This window comes from Hyla sarda, unplaced genomic scaffold (genome assembly GCF_029499605.1).
Source record: "Hyla sarda isolate aHylSar1 unplaced genomic scaffold, aHylSar1.hap1 scaffold_31, whole genome shotgun sequence".
Lineage (NCBI taxonomy): Eukaryota > Metazoa > Chordata > Amphibia > Anura > Hylidae > Hyla > Hyla sarda.
Window position 1 is genome coordinate 215,101 of NW_026609824.1, and position 22,932 is coordinate 238,032.

The following is a 22,932-nucleotide window of genomic DNA, read 5'->3' on the forward strand; positions in this document are numbered from 1 at the left end:
GGGTGGTGCACTATACCCGAAGATACTGCCATATCGGGTCAATGCATAGGGCGACGGAAGCAAGCTTCCAAATCGGCCCCCGTTCTCAAAAATCCATTTAATATATGGTCCCCAGATAGGGGACGTATCAGATATTAAACTGATAAGAACAGATTTTTTTTTTTTTTTTTTTATCCCTCAGGTAGGGGATGAAAGTACTCCAAGCAATACTTTCAAACTGGCATTACAAACTTTCTGTAACACACAACCCTCTCATCATTGGGAAACTTTATTTATCAATCAAACAGACAAAAAAAACAATCAAGATAAATCAACAAGATGAATCCATTTTTTCGATTTCCAAATGCCTTCCGCATCAATCCCACCCCTCTTAGAATCCCATAAATAACACAAATACAGTTTGCCTAACACCATTCGCACACTATTATTAACACTCACTTCTTTCCTCAAAAACACATAAACATTCCTCACATCCCACAAGACTTCCTTAATACACGACAACAATAACCACAACACTCTTTCATTCTGACCTCCACTTACACAAAGCCCAAACATCATCATCTCAAAAGACAAAAACTCCATACCTGTCAATTCCTTGCATAAAGGACCAAGCCTTCTAACAACCTCACGAGCATACTTACAATTCCAAAAGAGATGAATAACACTTTCAAAACCATTACAACCCACTCTAGGACACACATCACATCTCACCAAACCCCTTGCTTTCTGAAACTCTCTCACAGGCAACACACCATGTAGACTTTGCCACACAATCTCCTTTTGCTTATTAGACATACCATCCATCCTTACTTTCTTCCAAACTTTCTCCACATCCGCTCCCCTCACAGAATTAATATTACATACAACCTCTTTACTCTCAATCATTCTCATCACCAAACGTTTATTCTTCAACACACTCATCTCTTCTTCTATCAACTCAAATTTCTCCAAAAACCTCACAACCCACTCATACCACTTAGGAACCTCAAAAGCAACAGGCCTACTCAGATCCCTCTTACACCACTTCAGCCTAACAAACAGTCTTCCAGCAAGAAACTTAGTCATACAAGACATCTTCTTATCTCCTTCAATAATGACCAGTATGAAAACTAAAATATTCACTCCAAAATAAACCTCCAGATTTGGAAAACTTATCCCACCCTTCCGCCAATTTTTAATCACCACTTCTCTCCTTAATCTTTCTACTTTAGACCCCCAGAAAAAGACAAACAAAACCCGATTCAGACTCCTTAAACACATATACTGCGGAGGAAAAATCATAGCAACATACAGAAAAATTGGTAAAACAACATTTTTAATAACCACAATTTTTCCAATAAAAGAAAGACTTCTCATACTCCAAAAATTCAAACGCATCTCTACCTTCTTTTTTGCATCATCCCAACTCTCCTTTCCATCCAAGTCCTTACTAAACTTAATCCCCAATACTTTAATAGCTCCCTCCACTACATTCACCCCAACATCACTACTTAACCCACCTTCACCAAAGCATTTACATTCGCTCTTTAACCAATTCACTTTAAAAGCAGACGCACCACAGAAAATTGAAACCAAAAGCCTCACTCTCCTCACAGCACACTCAGAATCACACAGGACACATACATCATCCATATAAGCATTCACTTTAAACTCCCTACCATTGCTACCAGGAATATGAACACCTCTCACTATCTTATCCCTCCTAATCAGACATAACAGAGGCTCAATCGTGCATATAAACGCTACTGGCGAGAGCGGGCACCCCTGCCTTACTCCTGAAAAAACATTCACTCTTCTCCCCACACATCCATTAACGAGCATCCTACTATATATTCTATCATACAAACTCCTAACTCTCCACACAAAATCACTCGGAAACCCCATTCGCAACAATACCCTGAACAAAAAATTATGAGACAACCTATCATACGCCTTTTCAAAATCAAGTGACAACAAATAAGCATTTTGTTTTCTACTCTTACAATCCCACAAACAATCTCTCAACAGACACAAACTCTCATGTATACGACGTCCAGGCACAGCACAAAACTGATCATAACCAACCACACATTCAACAACATCCCTCATTCGATTAGCAATAATTTTTGCATAGATCTTATAATCGCAGTTAAGTAACGTAATTGGACGCCAATTCTTTAAATTTTTTAAATTCCCTTTTTTTGGAATTAATACTACCACACCACCACGCATACTCTCCGCAATTTCCATATTCTCCCACATAAACTGACACACTGCAACAACATCCTTACCCACCACATTCCACAAAAAACGATAAAATTCCACAGGCAAACCATCTTCACCTGGAGTCTTATTTGCTGACATTTTCTGCACTACATCCCATACTTCTTCACTTGAAATCTTACGCATAACAAAAGCCTGCTCAGCTTCTCCAAGCTTCCCATCCAACACACTCAATACCTCACTCTCCAAATTCTCATCTCTCCACTTCTCTCCATACAGCTCCTCATAAAAGCATGCAATTTCCTCACTCACACCATCACCAGTCACTTCCCTACCATCCTCTCTCACAATCATATCAATAACAGGTTTTTTAGAAAAAACTTTTTTCCAATTTATCTAACTTGGCCCTATACATGATACTCCTACCCTTTTCCAACACAAAATTATTAATCTCCCTCTTAGTGCTCACAATATCATCCTAAACATCCACCCCACAATCTCTCAACCTACACAAATAGGACAAACGCGCATTCAACTTCACATATTGCTCCCTCTTAAGAGCAGCGACTTTGTATCCAAAGGACTTAAAAAAGGACTTTGTTTTCTTTTTAGCCCATTCCCACCACAAAATAATGTTATCAAACCTTTCTTTCCACACCACTTCTTATACATACATTCATACTGATCTCTCACATCCACACTATCTAAATGTTTAATATTCATTTTCCACAAGCCTCTCCCATACACAGCACTCTGACCCACATCAATCTCACACAGCAAGGAATCATGGTCCGAATAACAAACAGACCTCTGTCTGTAACTTAAAGCATTCAAACTCTCAGACAAAAAACAATAATCTAACTTAGAGTGAAAATTACCTCTATCTGCATGATATGTACATAAATTAGGATTAATATTACATAACTCTTGGATATCCCTTAACCTAAAATCAGAGACTAACTCAAATAATTTTCTACCAGATACATCAAAAGCTTTTTTTGTTAAATCAACATTCATATCTCCAACTAAAATAACAGGCATCTTGCCCTGAACATAAAACTTTAACTTATCAAACAAATTTTTTCTTTCATTTTTACATGCAGGAGCATAAACATTAATCAAACGAAATTTCACATTTTTATAACTTAATACAGCAGAAATACACCTGCCAGATTCAATCACCACATAGCTTTCCACAGCAATTTTTGATTGAAAGAGCTTTATTTTCCGTTCAGTCATTACAAGTCGTACAATAAATTACAGTCACACAAAGCATGATAGTACAATACACAGCAAAGGTTCCCTAAGCTATACATCGCACACCATGCTACTCTAACATTCAGCTCAATCCTGCAATAGAAAAGCACAAGAGATCAAACAAAAACCAAATAATACAATCTGTGATCGGGGTAGGGGTGTGGGCGACTATGTGGGGGTAGGGAAGGGGCGGATCACAGGGCCAAACTGTTGGGCTGTATCTTCAGGGAGACATGGGAGAAGGAGAGGGGTCTTCACTCCTCTTCTTCCTCATCAACGGCCGAGCTGTCCAAGATGGAATAGTCTCTAAGCAGGTTCTTGATGAACCTGCGGCAGTCCCGGACGGACATGTTTTCCCTGTTGATCACGAGGCGGTTCCTGGCAAGCCACACTGCGTCCTTAAAACAGTTCATAAGGCGCCAGGCCTCCTGGATGGCCTCCACGTCGTGGGTCCCAGGGAACAGGCCGTAAAGCACCGAATGGTACGATAGGCAGCTCCTGGGCACTGAGTCTCTGAGTTCATGTTCTAGGGCGTCCAATAGACCCTGTGCAAAGGGGCACTGCCAAAACACGTGGAAAGATGTTTCCTCCACGTAGGGGCAGCGGGGGCAGTACCGGGTCTTGCACAGGTTGCGGGCATGCATGAATGACCTGAGAGAGAGACCTCCCATGACGGCCATCCACGACAAGTCCTTGTGTCCATTGGTAAGCCGCTTTGAGGCCACATTGTTCCAAACTGTCTCTGCAGTGGCTGCGGGGAGTCCCGGAACCAGCTCGGTCAAGTCCTTAGCTCGGATGAGCTTGTGGATTGTCTTTGGCTTCCATAGGTCTGGTTTCAGTCCTTCCAGCTGGTGCTCCCTCACAAACCGGACAACATCCCCATAGAACCAGGGAGTGTTCCAGTTGTAAGGGATGGAGCTGTCCCACTTGTCCCAGCCCAGCTGTCTCCAGAGGGGCATGAGAAGCAAGCGAGACATGGACCTGCCCGCTGAGCCAGTCTTTTCTACAAGAGTCCGCTGCACCGTGACACATGCAAAGGAGGCCCTCAGCAGAGCGGGGATGTCGGGTATTCCCTTCCCACCCTTGCGGGGTTCCTTGTACATCACGGTCCTCTTGACTCTGTCCATTTTGCCCCAGACGAAGCCAAACACTGTCCGGGTGATGGCCTTGCAAACGGTGGTATGGGGAGGCCAGGCCTGTGCGGTATATTGGAGCACAGGCAAAACTTCACTCCGCAGGACAAGTGCCTTGCCTTCCATCGTGAGCTTTCTGGAGCTCCACAGTCCGATCTTCGAGTTTATCCTTCCTAGTCGGTCTTGCCAAGACTTAAGGGCCGCTCCTTCCTTCCCGAACCAGACTCCAAGAATTTGAATGAAGTCCGGCTTAATAGTAAAGGGGAAGGGGGCGGAAGAAGCCAGGTGCCATTCCCCGAAGAGCATGGCCTCCGACTTCCCGCAGTTGACTTTTGCCCCCGAAGCTCTGCCGAAGTCCTCGCAGGTCTGGACGAGTGCAGTCACCGAACGCTGGTCAGCGCAGAAGACGGTCACGTCGTCCATGTAGAGCGAGCACTTGACCTCGTGGCGATCTGGTCCTGGTGCGGTGATCCCTCTGATCTCTCCATTCTGCCGGATAGTCTCAGCGAAGAGCTCTATAACACAAACAAAAAGGAGAGGTGAAAGAGGGCAGCCTTGTCTAACCCCTGAAAGAATAGAAAAGGGGTCAGTCTTCCAGCCGTTCACCAACACCGTGCTGTAAATGTCAAAATACATAACGTTAACAAAAGAGCAAAACATCTTCCCCAGACCCAGCCTGCGCAAAACCCTGTCCATGAATGCGTGGGAGACACGGTCGAACGCCTTCTCCTGATCTAAGCTGACCAGGGCGGCGCGGCCCCCGCGGTCCTGGATGTAATGGACCGTGTCTCTCACAAGGGCAAGGCTGTCGGCAATCCTGCGGCCAGGAATGCTGCAGGTCTGGTCCGGATGGACGATCTGCCCCATGACAGGTTTCAGCCTGTTGGCCAGCACCTTGGCGAGGATCTTGTAGTCCACATTCAGGAGAGAGATGGGACGCCAGTTTTTCAGGTCACATCTCTCCCCCTTCCGCTTACACAAGATCGTGATCATCCCTTCCCTCAACGACGGAGGCATTCTGCCCCCCACCACCATCTCCTCGTACACCTCCAACAGGTCCGGACAGATCAGGTCACCCAGCGCTACGTAGAGCTCGGCCGGGAGACCGTCACTGCCCGGGGTCCTGCCGGGCTTAAAGGATTTAGCGGCAGAGAGCAGCTCCCCCACCGTCAAGGGATCGTCCATAGCCACTGCACCTGCGGGATCAACAACGTTAGTGACACCTGACAGGAACCTCTCGGCGGCTTCGGGGTCGGATGACTTGGGGGCGTAGAGGTTGCTGTAGAAGTCGTGGACGACCCCCATCACTTCCTCCTTGCTGCTCCTCATGTGTCCGGTCTCATCTCGTAGCTCAGTCAGGGGCGTGTGGCCGGCATGGAGCTTCCTGAAAAAGAAAGAGTTACATTTCTCACCCTTCTCCAGGTTCTCCACCTTGGAACGAAAGACGATTCGCTTGGATTCCTCCTCAAAGTGCCTTTTCAAGCTCTTTTTGGTCTCCTCCAGCTCCTCCCTGACGTCCCAGCCACACTGGAGCAGGTCCTGCAGGGACCGCAGCTCGCGCTGCAGTTTCCTCAAGTCCCACTTCTTCGCACACGCCTGTTGTCTGCCTTTTGCCTGAAAGAAACAACGGAATTCGACTTTAACATATTCCCACCAATCGCTGATGCACTTGAACAGACATTTGTCATTTCGCCATACAAGGTACGCATCCCTAAGTTCCTCCATGACCTCCCTCTGCTCCAACAGGGCACAATTCAACTTCCAGGAGCCTGGGCCAGGTGGGAATCCATGGCCCAGAGTCCCCCGGAATCGAATGGCCCTGTGGTCAGAGAAGAAGCAGGGGACCATAGAGTACGACACCTTTCTGACTGCTCTCGAAGTGAAGATGAAGTCTATCCGAGAACGGAGCGAGCCATCGGGGCGGCTCCACGTATAGTTTACGGAGCCGTTCCCGATGGACCCGACAACGTCCTGCAAGGATGCCTCCATCACCATCTCAATCAGCAGTTTAGACGTCACGTCCAGGTTGGCGGATGTGCCAGAACTGCGCCCGTCCACCTCAATGGGGCAGTTGAAGTCACCACCCAACACTACTGCCCTAGTGGTGGCGAGTTCAGCCCGCAGGGCCTGGAGAACCTCCAGTCGGACATCCCTCTCAGGGGAGGCATACACGTTGATGAGCCGCACGGGCTCACCCGCCCAGGAACCGTCTGCGACAAGAAGTCTGCCACAGACGAGCTCCCGGACGGAATCAAGTGCAAAGTTACCTCCCCTGATCAGGATGGCCACCCCCGCAGACCTATTGTCGCCCCCACCAGACCAGTAGGAAGGGCCGTGAGGCCACTGCCTGGCCAGATGGTTGTAAGACCTAGAAGCAGACAAAGCACATTCCTGCAACATGTAAACATCACACCTCTGGGAATCTAAGAACGTAAGAACAGACTGAAATCTAAACCAAGCTCTAATACTCCTCACATTAATGCAGAAGATGTTGAGATCAGCCATGGGAATAAAAAGAGAGGTTAGTTCTGATACTAGTTACCAGTCTGGTCGGACGGGTCCTCTTCTCTGGCGCCTGTCGGCTCGTGTGGCTTCTCGTAGCGCCCTTCCAAGAACTCGTCGTAGACCGTGTTGGACGGAGTGTCCAGGATTTTCTTAACCTCTGGGTCCTGCAGCAGCTCCTCCATAGATTGAGCTTGGACTGGCTCTGCTTGGACCTGCTCCACTTGGGCCTGCTCCATCACCTCCTCTCCTTCTGAAGCTTCAAGGCTCTCGCAGACCTGCTCCATCTCCTCCTCCTCATCTGAAGCTTGAGGGGTCTCGCAGGTCTCGATTATCTTTCTTTTGTGGGACTCTTCTGATACGTTGTCCCTTCCTTTCCTCTTCCTCTGTATGGTACCTGGGGGAGGAAGCACAGGAAAGTCCTCCGAAGGGCGGGCACCAGCAGCTGGTGGGGGGTTAGGTGCTGCTGGGCCAGGAGAGAAAGGAGGCTGGGTGGGGCGGGGGGCAGGAGAGAGTGCCCGGGCAGGGGAGGACGGGGCAGGGGTGGGCCAGGCAGGGGAGGACGGGGCAGGGGTGGGCCGGGCAGGGGAGGACGGGGCAGGGTGGGCCGGGGTGGGGTACGGGGGGCAGGGGTGGGGCGGGATGGGGCAGGAGGGGCAGGGGTGGGACGGGATGGGGTAGGAGGGGCAGGGGTGGGACGGGATGGGGGAGGAGGGGCAGGGGTGGGACGGGATGGGGCAGGGGTGGGACGGGATGGGGCAGGGGTGGGGGTGGGGCGGGATGGGGCAGAAGATGGGGCGGGAGGGGCAGGGGATGGGGCGGGAGGGGCAGCGGAGGGGCGGGACGGGGCAGGGGTGGTGGCTTTCGCCTTCTTACCCTCCTTGGTCGGCTTGGCCATCCGTGGTGTTGGCTCCGGAGCTGGGGCTGGCTTCGGTGCTCTCGCTGCCACAGATGCCCATGTTCTCTCCCTCTGGGGGCAGTCCTTGTAGCTGTGGGCTGCCTGTCCGCAGAGGTTGCAGGTCTTGCTCTTGGGGCAGTCCTTGGTCGTGTGACCTGTCACACGGCAATACCTGCAGGCATCCTCCGTACAGTCCTTGCCCTCGTGGCCCATCTTGCCACATCTCCTGCAGGTCTGCGGCATGTCCGGGTAGAAGATAAGTCCTGTGGAGTTGCCCAAGGAAAATGTCGTTGGCAGGTGCTGTAGTCCGTCTGGAGAAGCAGGGTTCTTGTTGAGTCTGACGACCACAGACCACTTGCAGGTCCAGTATCCGAGTGAGTTCAGGATGCGGGTGGGCTCCCTCACCACGGTGCAGAAGCGCTTCAGGAAGGTCGAGATGTCCGTGTCTGGGGTGTGTGGGTTCCGCATTGAGACCGTCACCCGCCTCTCCTCTCTTTGAATAAGGCAGTTGCCCACAAAGCGAGAGAAAGGGGATTCGGGACTCGCCGCTTTCACCACCTCCCAGTATCTTCTACAGGTCCCAATGGTGGCAAAGGTGATGTAGAAGATTCCCGAAAAGAAGGTTGCTATTCCCAGGGTGTCAGCCGTGGGGAAGCCTTGATCCGCCAGCATCTTCTTGCAGAACACGTCGTGGGACATGTCCGGCACCCTTCCGTCCACGGGCTTGAGCTTCAAGGCAACAGTCTGCCTCATCCAGGGCTCCAGCTTCCAGGTTAGGAATTCTGCCGCCCTTCTGCCTTGCCGTGGTGGAGGTTGAAGCTTGCTGTGGTTGGGGCTGGACCTCCAGGCCTTGCCCTGCAGCCTCCTGGGTGGACTTGCTGGTTGAGGCCATGGCTTCTTCCAGCAGGCTCTTTTCCGCTTCCTTGCTTGCTTGTGGAGAGAGGCTTCGCAAAGTCTTCTTTCCCGGGTGGGAGGAGCTATGCAGATCCGGTCCCGGTGGGAGGAGCTATGCAAATCCTTCTCCAGAGGCAGCGAGTTTCTTCGAAAAGATTCTGCGCCGCCTTCCTCTTCGCCGCTGTTCCGGAATTCACCGCCGATTCCCTTCTTCCAGGTTCTTCGTCGGCTTCTTCCGGAGCTGCAGTCTTCAAGATCTTCTCCTTCTTCAGATGTTCCGAGGCAGGCAGGAGACGATCTTCAGGTGGTATGCTCTAGAGAAATGCGGTTCTAATAAGAACGAAAAGTACTGCAATCGTACTACGCAAAATCTCTACCACAATGCTTGGAGTTCTTCAGACCGTAGCGATCATGGTATCTCCCCTGCCAGGTACTACACTTGATCTTTTTTTTTTTTTTTGATTGAAAGAGCTTTATTTTCCGTTCAGTCATTACAAGTCGTACAATAAATTACAGTCACACAAAGCATGATAGTACAATACACAGCAAAGGTTCCCTAAGCTATACATCGCACACCATGCTACTCTAACATTCAGCTCAATCCTGCAATATAAAGGCACAAGAGATCAAACAAAAACCAAATAATACAATCTGTGATCGGGGTAGGGGTGTGGGCGACTATGTGGGGGTAGGGAGGGGGCGGATCACAGGGCCAAACTGTTGGGCTGTATCTTCAGGGAGACATGGGAGAAGGAGAGGGGTCTTCACTCCTCTTCTTCCTCATCAACGGCCGAGCTGTCCAAGATGGAATAGTCTCTAAGCAGGTTCTTGATGAACCTGCGGCAGTCCCGGACGGACATGTTTTCCCTGTTGATCACGAGGCGGTTCCTGGCAAGCCACACTGCGTCCTTAAAACAGTTCATAAGGCGCCAGGCCTCCTGGATGGCCTCCACGTCGTGGGTCCCAGGGAACAGGCCGTAAAGCACCGAATGGTACGATAGGCAGCTCCTGGGCACTGAGTCTCTGAGTTCCTGTTCTAGGGCGTCCAACAGACCCTGTGCAAAGGGGCACTGCCAAAACACGTGGAAAGATGTTTCCTCCACGTAGGGGCAACGGGGGCAGTACCGGGTCTTGCACAGGTTGCGGGCATGCATGAATGACCTGAGAGAGAGACCTCCCATGACGGCCATCCACGACAAGTCCTTGTGTCCATTGGTAAGCCGCTTTGAGGCCACATTGTTCCAAACTGTCTCTGCAGTGGCTGCGGGGAGTCCCGGAACCAGCTCGGTCGAGTCCTTAGCTCGGATGAGCTTGTGGATTGTCTTTGGCTTCCATAGGTCTGGTTTCAGTCCTTCCAGCTGGTGCTCCCTCACAAACCGGACAACATCCCCATAGAACCAGGGAGTGTTCCAGTTGTAAGGGATGGAGCTGTCCCACTTGTCCCAGCCCAGCTGTCTCCAGAGGGGCATGAGAAGCAAGCGAGACATGGACCTGCCCGCTGAGCCAGTCTTTTCTACAAGAGTCCGCTGCACCGTGACACATGCAAAGGAGGCCCTCAGCAGAGCGGGGATGTCGGGTATTCCCTTCCCACCCTTGCGGGGTTCCTTGTACATCACGGTCCTCTTGACTCTGTCCATTTTGCCCCAGACGAAGCCAAACACTGTCCGGGTGATGGCCTTGCAAACGGTGGTATGGGGAGGCCAGGCCTGTGCGGTATATTGGAGCACAGGCAAAACTTCACTCCGCAGGACAAGTGCCTTGCCTTCCATCGTGAGCTTTCTGGAGCTCCACAGTCCGATCTTCGAGTTTATCCTTCCTAGTCGGTCTTGCCAAGACTTAAGGGCCGCTCCTTCCTTCCCGAACCAGACTCCAAGAATTTGAATGAAGTCCGGCTTAATAGTAAAGGGGAAGGGGGCGGAAGAAGCCAGGTGCCATTCCCCGAAGAGCATGGCCTCCGACTTCCCGCAGTTGACTTTTGCCCCCGAAGCTCTGCCGAAGTCCTCGCAGGTCTGGACGAGTGCAGTCACCGAACGCTGGTCAGCGCAGAAGACGGTCACGTCGTCCATGTAGAGCGAGCACTTGACCTCGTGGCGATCTGGTCCTGGTGCGGTGATCCCTCTGATCTCTCCATTCTGCCGGATAGTCTCAGCGAAGAGCTCTATAACACAAACAAAAAGGAGAGGTGAAAGAGGGCAGCCTTGTCTAACCCCTGAAAGAATAGGAAAGGGGTCAGTCTTCCAGCCGTTCACCAACACCGTGCTGTAAATGTCAAAATACATAACGTTAACAAAAGAGCAAAACATCTTCCCCAGACCCAGCCTGCGCAAAACCCTGTCCATGAATGCGTGGGAGACACGGTCGAACGCCTTCTCCTGATCTAAGCTGACCAGGGCGGCGCGGCCCCCGCGGTCCTGGATGTAATGGACCGTGTCTCTCACAAGGGCAAGGCTGTCGGCAATCCTGCGGCCAGGAATGCTGCAGGTCTGGTCCGGATGGACGATCTGCCCCATGACAGGTTTCAGCCTGTTGGCCAGCACCTTGGCGAGGATCTTGTAGTCCACGTTCAGGAGAGAGATGGGACGCCAGTTTTTCAGGTCACATCTCTCCCCCTTCCGCTTATACAAGATCGTGATCATCCCTTCCCTCAACGACGGAGGCATTCTGCCCCCCACCACCATCTCCTCGTACACCTCCAACAGGTCCGGACAGATCAGGTCACCCAGCGCTACGTAGAGCTCGGCTGGGAGACCGTCACTGCCCGGGGTCCTGCCGGGCTTAAAGGATTTAGCGGCAGAGAGCAGCTCCCCCACCGTCAAGGGATCGTCCATAGCCGCCGCACCTGCGGGATCAACAACGTTAGTGACACCTGACAGGAACCTCTCGGCGGCTTCGGGGTCGGATGACTTGGGGGCGTAGAGGTTGCTGTAGAAGTCGTGGACGACCCCCATCACTTCCTCCTTGCCGCTCCTCATGTGTCCGGTCTCATCTCGTAGCTCAGTCAGGGGCGTGTGGCCGGCATGGAGCTTCCTGAAAAAGAAAGAGTTACATTTCTCACCCTTCTCCAGGTTCTCCACCTTGGAACGAAAGACGATTCGCTTGGATTCCTCCTCAAAGTGCCTTTTCAAGCTCTTTTTGGTCTCTTCCAGCTCCTCCCTGACGTCCCAGCCACACTGGAGCAGGTCCTGCAGGGACCGCAGCTCGCGCTGCAGTTTCCTCAAGTCCCACTTCTTCGCACACGCCTGTTGTCTGCCTTTTGCCTGAAAGAAACAACGGAATTCGACTTTAACATATTCCCACCAATCGCTGATGCACTTGAACAGACATTTGTCATTTCGCCATACAAGGTAAGCATCCCTAAGTTCCTCCATGACCTCCCTCTGCTCCAACAGGGCACAATTCAACTTCCAGGAGCCCGGGCCAGGTGGGAATCCATGGCCCAGAGTCCCCCGGAATCGAATGGCCCTGTGGTCAGAGAAGAAGCAGGGGACCATAGAGTACGACACCTTTCTGACTGCTCTCGAAGTGAAGATGAAGTCTATCCGAGAACGGAGCGAGCCATCGGGGCGGCTCCACGTATAGTTTACGGAGCCGTTCCCGATGGACCCGACAACGTCCTGCAAGGATGCCTCCGTCACCATCTCAATCAGCAGTTTAGACGTCACGTCCAGGCTGGCGGATGTGCCAGAACTGCGCCCCTCCACCTCAATGGGGCAGTTGAAGTCACCACCCAACACTACTGCTCTAGTGGTGGCGAGTTCAGCCCGCAGGGCCTGGAGAACCTCCAGTCGGACATCCCTCTCAGGGGAGGCATACACGTTGATGAGCCGCACGGGCTCACCCGCCCAGGAACCGTCTGCGACAAGAAGTCTGCCACAGACGAGCTCCCGGACGGAATCAAGTGCAAAGTTACCTCCCCTGATCAGGATGGCCACCCCCGCAGACCTATTGTCGCCCCCACCAGACCAGTAGGAAGGGCCGTGAGGCCACTGCCTGGCCAGATGGTTGTAAGACCTAGAAGCAGACAAAGCACATTCCTGCAACATGTAAACATCACACCTCTGGGAATCTAAGAACGTAAGAACAGTCTGAAATCTAAACCAAGCTCTAATACTCCTCACATTAATGCAGAAGATGTTGAGATCAGCCATGGGAATAAAAAGAGAGGTTAGTTCTGATACTAGTTACCAGTCTGGTCGGACGGGTCCTCTTCTCTGGCGCCTGTCGGCTCCTGTGGCTTCTCGTAGCGCCCTTCCAAGAACTCGTCGTAGACCGTGTTGGACGGAGTGTCCAGGATTTTCTTAACCTCTGGGTCCTGCAGCAGCTCCTCCATAGATTGAGCTTGGACTGGCTCTGCTTGGACCTGCTCCACTTGGGCCTGCTCCATCACCTCCTCTCCTACTACACTTGATCTTTGCCAAAAGGCCGAGAAGCGATAACCATGAAAGGGGCGGGCCCAACAAGGTCCCCTTCATGGGCACTATCACTGCTTGCTGTCAGGGAGGCTGCCAGACAATTTCCCATGCACACTCTGGGCTGGGGGGCAGTCAACCACCAGTACACACAGCAGAACCTAAACCCATACCATTATTGCTAAGCAGCAAGACAGGGGCCCATTGCACTCCCACGGGGCCTTTTTAAATGCAATCCATAACCCGGATTTGCCAGGAACCCTTCTTACTCCTCCTACTTGCATGTGACACTGGGCTTAGGATCTGCATAGGAAACACACACACAAGCACACACCTACCTTTGTTGCCTGCAGATGCCTCCTTGGCTGTCCCCAAACGGTATCAAACCAACACCCACGGGAAGCTGTAAGCATAGAGGACATGCCTGCACCCTATTGGACTTACCTGTGTGGGTTAAATCCGGGTTATTTGACAACCTATGGCGGTGATGGTTCTGCTCAGGCAGAGCAGTGCTGATGCTCCTCATAAAGCTGTCGCTGCTGTGAAGGTTCTAGGTGACATCACAATCCCTATGGTTACATACACAACAAAGCTGGGTTGTTGTTGTTTAGAGAATACGTTTATATATATGTGTGTGTGTGCGCGTATATATATATATATATATATATATATATATATATATATATATATATTTCTCCGCCGAAATCACTTTTAAACCCATTTCCACCTTTTTTTCCCTTCTCTTCCTCTTACTTTTTTTTCACGTTTTTTTTACGTTTTTCTCCTTTTCGCCTCTTTTCTGGGCGTATTATTCTTCTTTTTTTTCGTCTAATGCATACCCCATCAGTGCAGCAATGCTTATTCAATACCGCCAGCAGATGGAGACACTGGGGGATAATTTTCTAAGGATTTATACTGATTTTTCCTGTCTGAATTTGTCGCACACAAAGTTGCAGGCCAAATATGTGTGACATTTCTGCGACTTTAGCTTCTAGAGCATTTTTACAACATTATACATAGGTGCTGAATACATAAAAAGCGACTGTTCAGCGACAGACAAGTCGCATCGGCTGAAAGTAGGCCAGAATGTCAGTCCATGTTGGAGCAGGTTTAGATACAGTCTAAAGCATAGATCTCAAAGTCTGTGCACAGAATTTAGCAAGGGCCTCGCACCTTCTGATGCATCAGGTAGGTGCACAATAGCATAGCCTAACCCTCTGTACTTTGGTCTATATTGATGCGGGACATAGACAGCCAGCTGATGACCAATCCATTAGTGCAATGGATGGCTGGAAGCATTTGTCTTTGCCTTTGCAATACCACAGAAGCAATGCATGGTCAATGTACAGCAATGACACACCTGTGTGAACAGCCAGGAGACCCCCCCATGTTATGTTACATAGTTACATAGTTAGTACGGTCGAAAAAAGACATATGTCCATCAAGTTCAACCAGGGAATTAAGGGGTAGGGGTGTGGCGCGATATTGGGGAAGGGATGAGATTTTATATTTCTTCATAAGCATTAATCTTATTTTGTCAATTAGGAACATTCAGCACCCACCCGCTATAAGGCAGCTGCCTATCATGTCATGCCCTACCTGCACAGGTGTGCTGGCTGCTCAGATGATCCAATTAAGGAGGCCATTTAGTCAGCAGCAGCAGAAGTCCTGTGCCTGGACGCTCCAACAGCGGCCAGACACAAGCAGAAGCAGAAGCAGCAGCAGCACCACCTTTTGTTTTTTGGCTGCAGCAGCAGCAAGGCCCACAGGGCTGGCTAGCTGGCTAGCCAGCAAGCAGGTAGCAATGAAAGTAGGAATCTTTCTTTTTAACCCTGTAAGGGGGTGGTGCACTGTACCCGAAGATACTGCCATATCGGGTCAATGCATAGGGCGACGGAAGCAAGCTTCGAAATTGGCCCCCGTTCTCAAAAATCCATTTAATATATGGTCCCCAGATAGGGGACGTATCAGATATTAAACTGATAAGAACAGATTTTTTTACGTTTTTATTAGTAAAGTGCAAAAACAAGAAATACATACAAGTAAACTTTCACTACTATTCAAAATGCATCATATTACATATCACATTATTGCATTCCAAAGACTAAAGTGCCAAAGTGAATTAGCTTTCTGGGCCCCCAGTCTCTTTTTGTCCAATAAATAGTAGACAAAAAGATCACTCAGTGCAAGTTTAAAACAGTCACTTTCACTAATCAAGTCTTTCTGGAAAACCAAAATATTGCGAGACTTCCATAAGGCATTCTTGACGGTATTCACAACAGTCCATATCACTCTCTCTGTATCTTTATTTTGACTCGTAAAATTCCCGAATAAAACAACTTCATGATTAAAAGTCTTTAGACCGGTAAGAAACATTAAAAGACTCGCCACACTTTTCCACACCTCTTGAGCATAAAAACAGTTCCAAAACACATGTAAGACTGTCTCTTCTCCTCCACAGCTTCCTCTTGGACATCTTGAAGTATTGCACAATCCCCGTCTGTGCTGAAAGTGTCTGGTAGGTACACACTCATGTGCTATTGACCATGCAAGATCTTTATTGCAATTCTCCAGATACGGTGCATTAACCATCCTCCACACTCTGTCACATTTTGTTTTAGAGAAGTTTAAAATCCCAGAGGTTTGCTCCGATCTCCTGAGCTCCATCTCTATTCTTTTGGGATGCTTGAGAATCTCAATGTCCATGTCTTTCAAGTTATACAGACGAATCACTTTCTCTAAAACCATATAGTGCTTTGGAGGTATGATTAAAACAGGGGATGTCTGAGGTAGGTGAATCCATTTTCTTTTTCTAAATATATCACCAGCAGCATACTTTAGATAAAATGTCCATTGTTTAGAGGATAAAACAGTCTTAAAACACATGCTAAAAAACTTCAGGTATAAAAAATTTTTAAGATTAGGAACGTTTTTACCTCCATTTTTGTGCAGCTTGTACATAATGTCTCTCTTGAGTTTTTCCATCCTTGAACTCCAGATAAAATGAAAAAATTGTTTTTGCAGGTTTTTAAGAACAGTCTCTGATGGAGGAAACACTGTGTTAAGGTACAATAAAACAGGTAAAAGCAAGGAACGTATAATTAAAAGCTTCCCTTCAATTGATAGTTTCCTAAGCTTCCAAAAGTCAATTTTTTTCTGTACCTTTTCTTTAATAATGTTCCAACTCTCCTCTCCATCATTTTTTGCATTAAAAACCACTCCTAAAACCTTTATTTTCTCACTCTGGATCTTTAGTTGGGGGATGTCTGTATTTGACCACTTCCCAATCCCCAAACATTCACATTTAGCAATATTTAGTTTAAAAGCAGATGCTTGGCAAAAAAATTCAGTCTTCATCAAGGCTCTTCTGACAGATACTTCTGAGTCACATAAAATGGTCACATCATCCATATATGCAAGGGTTTTCGTAAACTGTCCATTACCCCCTGGTATGGGGACCCCTCTGATCACCTTGTCCTTTCTCAGCATAGCCAGTAGGGGTTCTATTGCACATATAAATAGCAGCGGTGACAAAGGGCATCCTTGCTTAACGCCCGAACTCAGTAAAACATCTTCAGATAAAAACCCATTGACTAAAATTTTGCTAAAGCAGTCATTGTATAAAAGTGCAACATGCTTGATAAAACTCTCTGGAAAACCCATCTTTTTTTAAAACAGTCCATAAATGCTGGTGGGAAACTCTGTCATATGCTTTCATAAAATCAAGAGATAACACTGCAAGCTTCTGTTGGCGCTCCTGCTGGTACCAGATGGCATCTCTGATGACATTGAGATGCTCCCACACTGCACGCCCTGGGACACCACATACTTGGTCAGGGTGGATCACCGTCTCAATCACTAGCTTCATGCGGTTGACCAAGATTTTTGCAAAAATTTTATAGTCCACATTGAGTAGAGTGATTGGTCTCCAATTTTCTAGCTTTGTCTTGTCTCCTTTCTTGTACAACAAAGTCACCACACCACTCCTCCAGGACTCAGGCAGCTTCTCACAGTTAAAAACCTCTTTAAGAACAGCATAAAAATCAGACTTTAAAATTTCCCAAAAAGACAGGTAAAATTCTATTTGTAATCCATCAGATCCAGGAGTTTTCCCTTTTAAAAAACTCTTTACTGCACTTTCCACTTCAGCCATATTCACACTATTGCACAAAACATCTTTGTCCTGATCACTCAGACAATATTGCACAGAGTCCATTACTTCGGGTAAAAAGTCAGAGTCAATGTGTTTTTCACTAAAAAGATCATGATAAAAACTGTGTGCTTTATTTAAAAGTCCATCTTTAGTAGTCTCACCATCAAGATTTTTTATTAATTCTTTCTTTTCAACAAGTTTCTTTAAAAAGAAGCGTGAGCAAGTCTCATTTTTTTCCATATGTTCCACTTTTGCATTATAAATAATTTCTTTACCTTTTCCTTCCACAGCTTTCTTTATCTCCTCTTTCACCTTTACAATTGTATCATCCATGTTCACACCAATGCTCCTCAGCTGGTAACAGGTTTGCAGTTTTGTGTTTAGTCTTTTAAACCACCTTTGCTTCTCCTTGGCTTTGTTCACACCAGCACGCATAAAAAATTCTTTTATTTTGGCCTTTGCATGCTCCCACCAGTCCAGCATTGATGCAAACCGCTGTTGGAGATTTTTTAGTTTTTTATAATAAATAACAAAGTCTCTCTTTATGATTTCATCTTCTAGGAGCTGTGAGTTCAGTCTCCAAACACCTTTCCCTTTGATGACATCAGGTAAGTAAATTTCCACAGAGAGAAGTTTGTGGTCAGACAAGACATTATCTGTGAGTTTAGCATTATTTATTTTTATATTTTCAGAAATAAGGACAAAGTCAATTCTGGATTTATAGATGTTACTTTCCCAGGTGTAACCAGGGTCAGATGGGTTTTGACTTCTCCAGGCATCTTGCAATCTGTTGTCCTGAATTAGATAGACCCAGAGACTCTCCTCTCATCAGGCAACACACAGTTAAAATCTCCTCCCAAGACAAGAGAGGTAGCTCCATGCAAATACAACTGCACAATCTCTAGGAGGGAGGATCTTTCTTCTTTAACAGGGGAGGCATAGATGTTAATAATCCTCAACTCCACTCCATTATATTGTACATTCACAAGCAATGCCCTCCCAGGCACAATTTCCACAAAGGACATGATGTTAAAGTCCTGGCCCTTAAAAAGTATTCCAACTCCAGAGTTCTTGTTTGAGTTGTCACCTGACCAGATAGATGGGCCATATATCCAGTCAGTTCTCAGGTATTCATAATTCATGTGATGATAAATTCCACATTCTTGAATTAGAAAAATTCTTGCATTCAAAGTTGACAAAAATGAAAAAAAAGCAGCCCTCCTTGCAGGACTCTTTATTCCTCTCGCATTAAGCGAGGCAATGCTGATGGTAGCCATTTAACCCTTTTCAGGAGTTGCTGCCTCAGACTCAGGAGATGTAAGTTCCTGGATTACTTGAGATGGTGCAACCAGTAACCGTTTTGTTTGGCCACTGTTCACATCTGAGACAACAGGATCTTTCTTTCTCTTTTTTTTCAAGTCTTCAACCTCCATTTCCTCTGACCAGTCTCTTGCAAGTGTAGCCACAGATGATCCCTGCTCCATATCTGACTCGGCAAAGTCCGACTCAGTGACAGCGACCACCGACTCCACCGCCCCCATGGTGACAGCAGGGACAGCACGGGGTTCCCTGCCACCAACTTTCCGCTGGATAACATCTGGCTTTACAGCAGCAGGTTTTACAGTCTCTTTCTTTTTAACTGCAGAGACTGCAGTCTGAACAGACCCAACAGTAACAGCAACAGGAACAGGATCCGCAGTCTGAATAGTGTCCACAGGTTTGGATCCAGCCTCGGGTGTGGCAGCAATAGCAGCAGCAGCAGCAGCAGCCTGGTCACAAGATGATGCAGCGACCTCCGCCCAAGTTCTGGACCTGTACAGACAGTCTTTGAACACATGTCCACGTTGCCCGCAGAGATTGCACACCACCTCCTCCGTGCAACCTCCTGAGGTATGTCCAGCTTTGCCGCAGCGACCACAGAACTGCACAGATGGTGAAGTGCAAGCATCCTGTCTGTGGCCAAAGCTCCTGCATTTTCTGCAAAATTCCGGCATGTTGTTATAAAACAGGTAGCCTCTGTCTCTGCCAATTGTAAAGCTGGAGGGCGGATGTTGCATGCCCTCAATTCCATCAGGATCAGCTCTAAACTTCACACGGAACTTGTATTTACCAGTCCAGAGATCCTCTGTATTGAAGATTTTCTCTCCTCCTTTCACCTCAGAGCAATATCTCTGGAGAAAGCGCCCAATGTCAGCCAGATTCACATACGGATTGTACATGAACACCACCAGGTTTGTCTCTCCTGCAGTGTATAACACAGTGAAGGTAAGTCCATCCAGCTCAGGTGAATTCAGCTTGGACTTTAATTGGTAGTGCAGATTCTGACAGGCGCTGTGAGATTCAAGCACAAGGACATATGAAGCTCTCCCATGCTGCTGCAGACATAGAATATCCTGCTTTTTCACCAGCAAGGTCTTTAGGAAGATGTTCTTCACAAGATGTTCCAAGCTGAACTTGTCCAATGCACTTTCAAGGATATCCACACGAAATCCATTCTTTATCCTGGTCTCTCCATCTTTCAGGTAATTAATTCGGCTCTGGAAAGCCATTATCGCACAATTCACAGTAGCCCCCGCAAGGGATAGCTCCTGCACTCCACCTCGCACCTCTTGATCTTAGCCAAAAGGCCGAGAAGCGATAACCGTGAAAGGGGCGGGCCCAACAAGGTCCCCTTCATGGGCACTATCACTGCTTGCTGTCAGGGAGGCTGCCAGACAATTTCCCATGCACACTCTGGGCTGGGGGGCAGTCAACCACCAGTACACACAGCAGAACCTAAACCCATACCATTATTGCTAAGCAGCAAGACAGGGGCCCATTGCACTCCCACGGGGCCTTTTTAAATGCAATCCATAACCCGGATTTGCCAGGAACCCTTCTTACTCCTCCTACTTGCATGTGACACTGGGCTTAGGATCTGCATAGGAAACACACACACAAGCACACACCTACCTTTGTTGACTGCAGATGCCTCCTTGGCTGTCCCCAAACGGTATCAAACCAACACCCACGGGAAGCTGTAAGCATAGAGGACATGCATGCACCCTATTGGACTTACCTGTGTGGGTTAAATCCGGGTTATTTGACAACCTATGGCGGTGATGGTTCTGCTCAGGCAGAGCAGTGCTGATGCTCCTCATAAAGCTGTCGCTGCTGTGAAGGTTCTAGGTGACATCACAATCCCTATGGTTACATACACAACAAAGCTGGGTTGTTGTTGTTTACACTCTGCAAGGCCTGTGGAAGTGAGTGACATCATAGCACTGTAGTTCTGAGGGTTCTAGATGGATGCAACAATCTCCTGTTGCTTCTATGAAGGCCATAATAGACGACATCACCAAACAGCTCCATAGTCACATACACAGCAAAGGTGAGATGTTGTTTACACCTAGTGATGTCAGTGGTATTGAGTGACATCACAGCACAGTGCTAAGGCTCCTGGGCCTGGACACAGCAGCGGCTGCAATATCTCAACGGAGAATACGTTTATATATATGTGTGTGTGTGCGCGTATATATATATATATATATATATATATATATATATATATATATTTCTCCGCCGAAATCACTTTTAAACCCATTTCCACCTTTTTTTCCCTTCTCTTCCTCTTACTTTTTTTTCACGTTTTTTTACGTTTTTCTCCTTTTCGCCTCTTTTCTGGGCGTATTATTCTTCTTTTCCTTTTTTATTCGTCTAATGCATACCCCATCAGTGCAGCAATGCTTATTCAATACCGCCAGCAGATGGAGACACTGGGGGATAATTTTCTAAGGATTTATACTGATTTTTCCTGTCTGAATTTGTCGCACAGAAAGTTGCAGGCCAAATATGTGTGACATTTCTGCGACTTTAGCTTCTAGAGCATTTTTACAACATTATACATAGGTGCTGAATACATAAAAAGCGACTGTTCAGCGACAGACAAGTCGCATCGGCTGAAAGTAGGCCAGAATGTCAGTCCATGTTGGAGCAGGTTTAGATACAGTCTAAAGCATAGATCTCAAAGTCTGTGCACAGAATTTAGCAAAGGCCTCGCACCTTCTGATGCATCAGGTAGGTGCACAATAGCATAGCCTAACCCTCTGTACTTTGGTCTATATTGATGCGGGACATAGACAGCCAGCTGATGACCAATCCATTAGTGCAATGGATGGCTGGAAGCATTTGTCTTTGCCTTTGCAATACCACAGAAGCAATGCATGGTCAATGTACAGCAATGACACACCTGTGTGAACAGCCAGGAGACCCCCCCATGTTATGTTACATAGTTACATAGTTAGTACGGTCGAAAAAAGACATATGTCCATCAAGTTCAACCAGGGAATTAAGGGGTAGGGGTGTGGCGCGATATTGGGGAAGGGATGAGATTTTATATTTCTTCATAAGCATTAATCTTATTTTGTCAATTAGGAACATTCAACACCCACCCGCTATAAGGCAGCTGCCTATCATGTCATGCCCTACCTGCACAGGTGTGCTGGCTGCTCAGATGATCCAATTAAGGAGGCCATTTAGTCAGCAGCAGCAGAAGTCCTGTGCCTGGACGCTCCAACAGCGGCCAGACACAAGCAGAAGCAGAAGCAGCAGCAGCAGCAGCAGCACCACCTTTTGTTTTTTGGCTGCAGCAGCAGCAAGACCCACAGGGCTGGCTAGCTGGCTAGCCAGCAAGCAGGTAGCAATGAAAGTAGGAATCTTTCTTTTTAACCCTGTAAGGGGGTGGTGCACTGTACCCGAAGATACTGCCATATCGGGTCAATGCATAGGGCGACGGAAGCAAGCTTCGAAATCGGCCCCGTTCTCAAAAATCCATTTAATATATGGTCCCCAGATAGGGGACGTATCAGATATTAAACTGATAAAAACTGATTTTTTTGATTGAAAGAGCTTTATTTTCCGTTCAGTCATTACAAGTCGTACAATAAATTACAGTCACACAAAGCATGATAGTACAATACACAGCAAAGGTTCCCTAAGCTATACATCGCACACCATGCTACTCTAACATTCAGCTCAATCCTGCAATAGAAAGGCACAAGAGATCAAACAAAAAACCAAATAATACAATCTGTGATCATTACTTGTAGGAAGGGAGGCTGGCTGGCAGCCTCCCATACACACTCTGGCTGGTTGGCAGTCACCCACCAGTACACACAGCAGACCCTAAACCCATATCATTATTGCTAAGCAGGAAGATGGGAGTCCATTTCACTCTGATGGACCATTTTTAAATGCAATCCATAACCTGGCTTTGGCAGGAACCCTTCTTACTCCTCCTACTTGCATTTGATACTGGGTTTAGGATCTGCATAGGAAACACACACACACACACATACAAGCACACACTTACCTGTGTTTCCTGCTGACGCCTCCTTGGCTGTCCCCAAACGGTATAAAACCAACAGCCACGGGAAGCTGTAAGGATAGAGGACATACCTGCATCCTATTGGACTCACTTGTCTTGGTTAAATCCAACTTATTTGA

The 22,932-nt window shown here is 48.0% G+C and overlaps 2 non-coding genes and 1 pseudogene across 2 annotated transcripts; all 3 read right to left on the reverse strand.

Moving 5' to 3' along the window:
• Window positions 1-190, reverse strand: LOC130328554 (U2 spliceosomal RNA). Its single transcript, XR_008872502.1, has one exon. It is a non-coding gene; the product is annotated as a U2 spliceosomal RNA (small nuclear RNA).
• Window positions 191-15,135: 14,945 nt separating this feature from the next.
• LOC130328551 (U2 spliceosomal RNA) lies at window positions 15,136-15,329 on the reverse strand. The gene has a single exon (XR_008872499.1). It is a non-coding gene; the product is annotated as a U2 spliceosomal RNA (small nuclear RNA).
• Window positions 15,330-22,165: 6,836 nt separating this feature from the next.
• On the reverse strand, window positions 22,166-22,339 carry LOC130328555 (U2 spliceosomal RNA; annotated as a pseudogene).
• Between the last annotated feature and the right edge of the window lie 593 nt (window positions 22,340-22,932).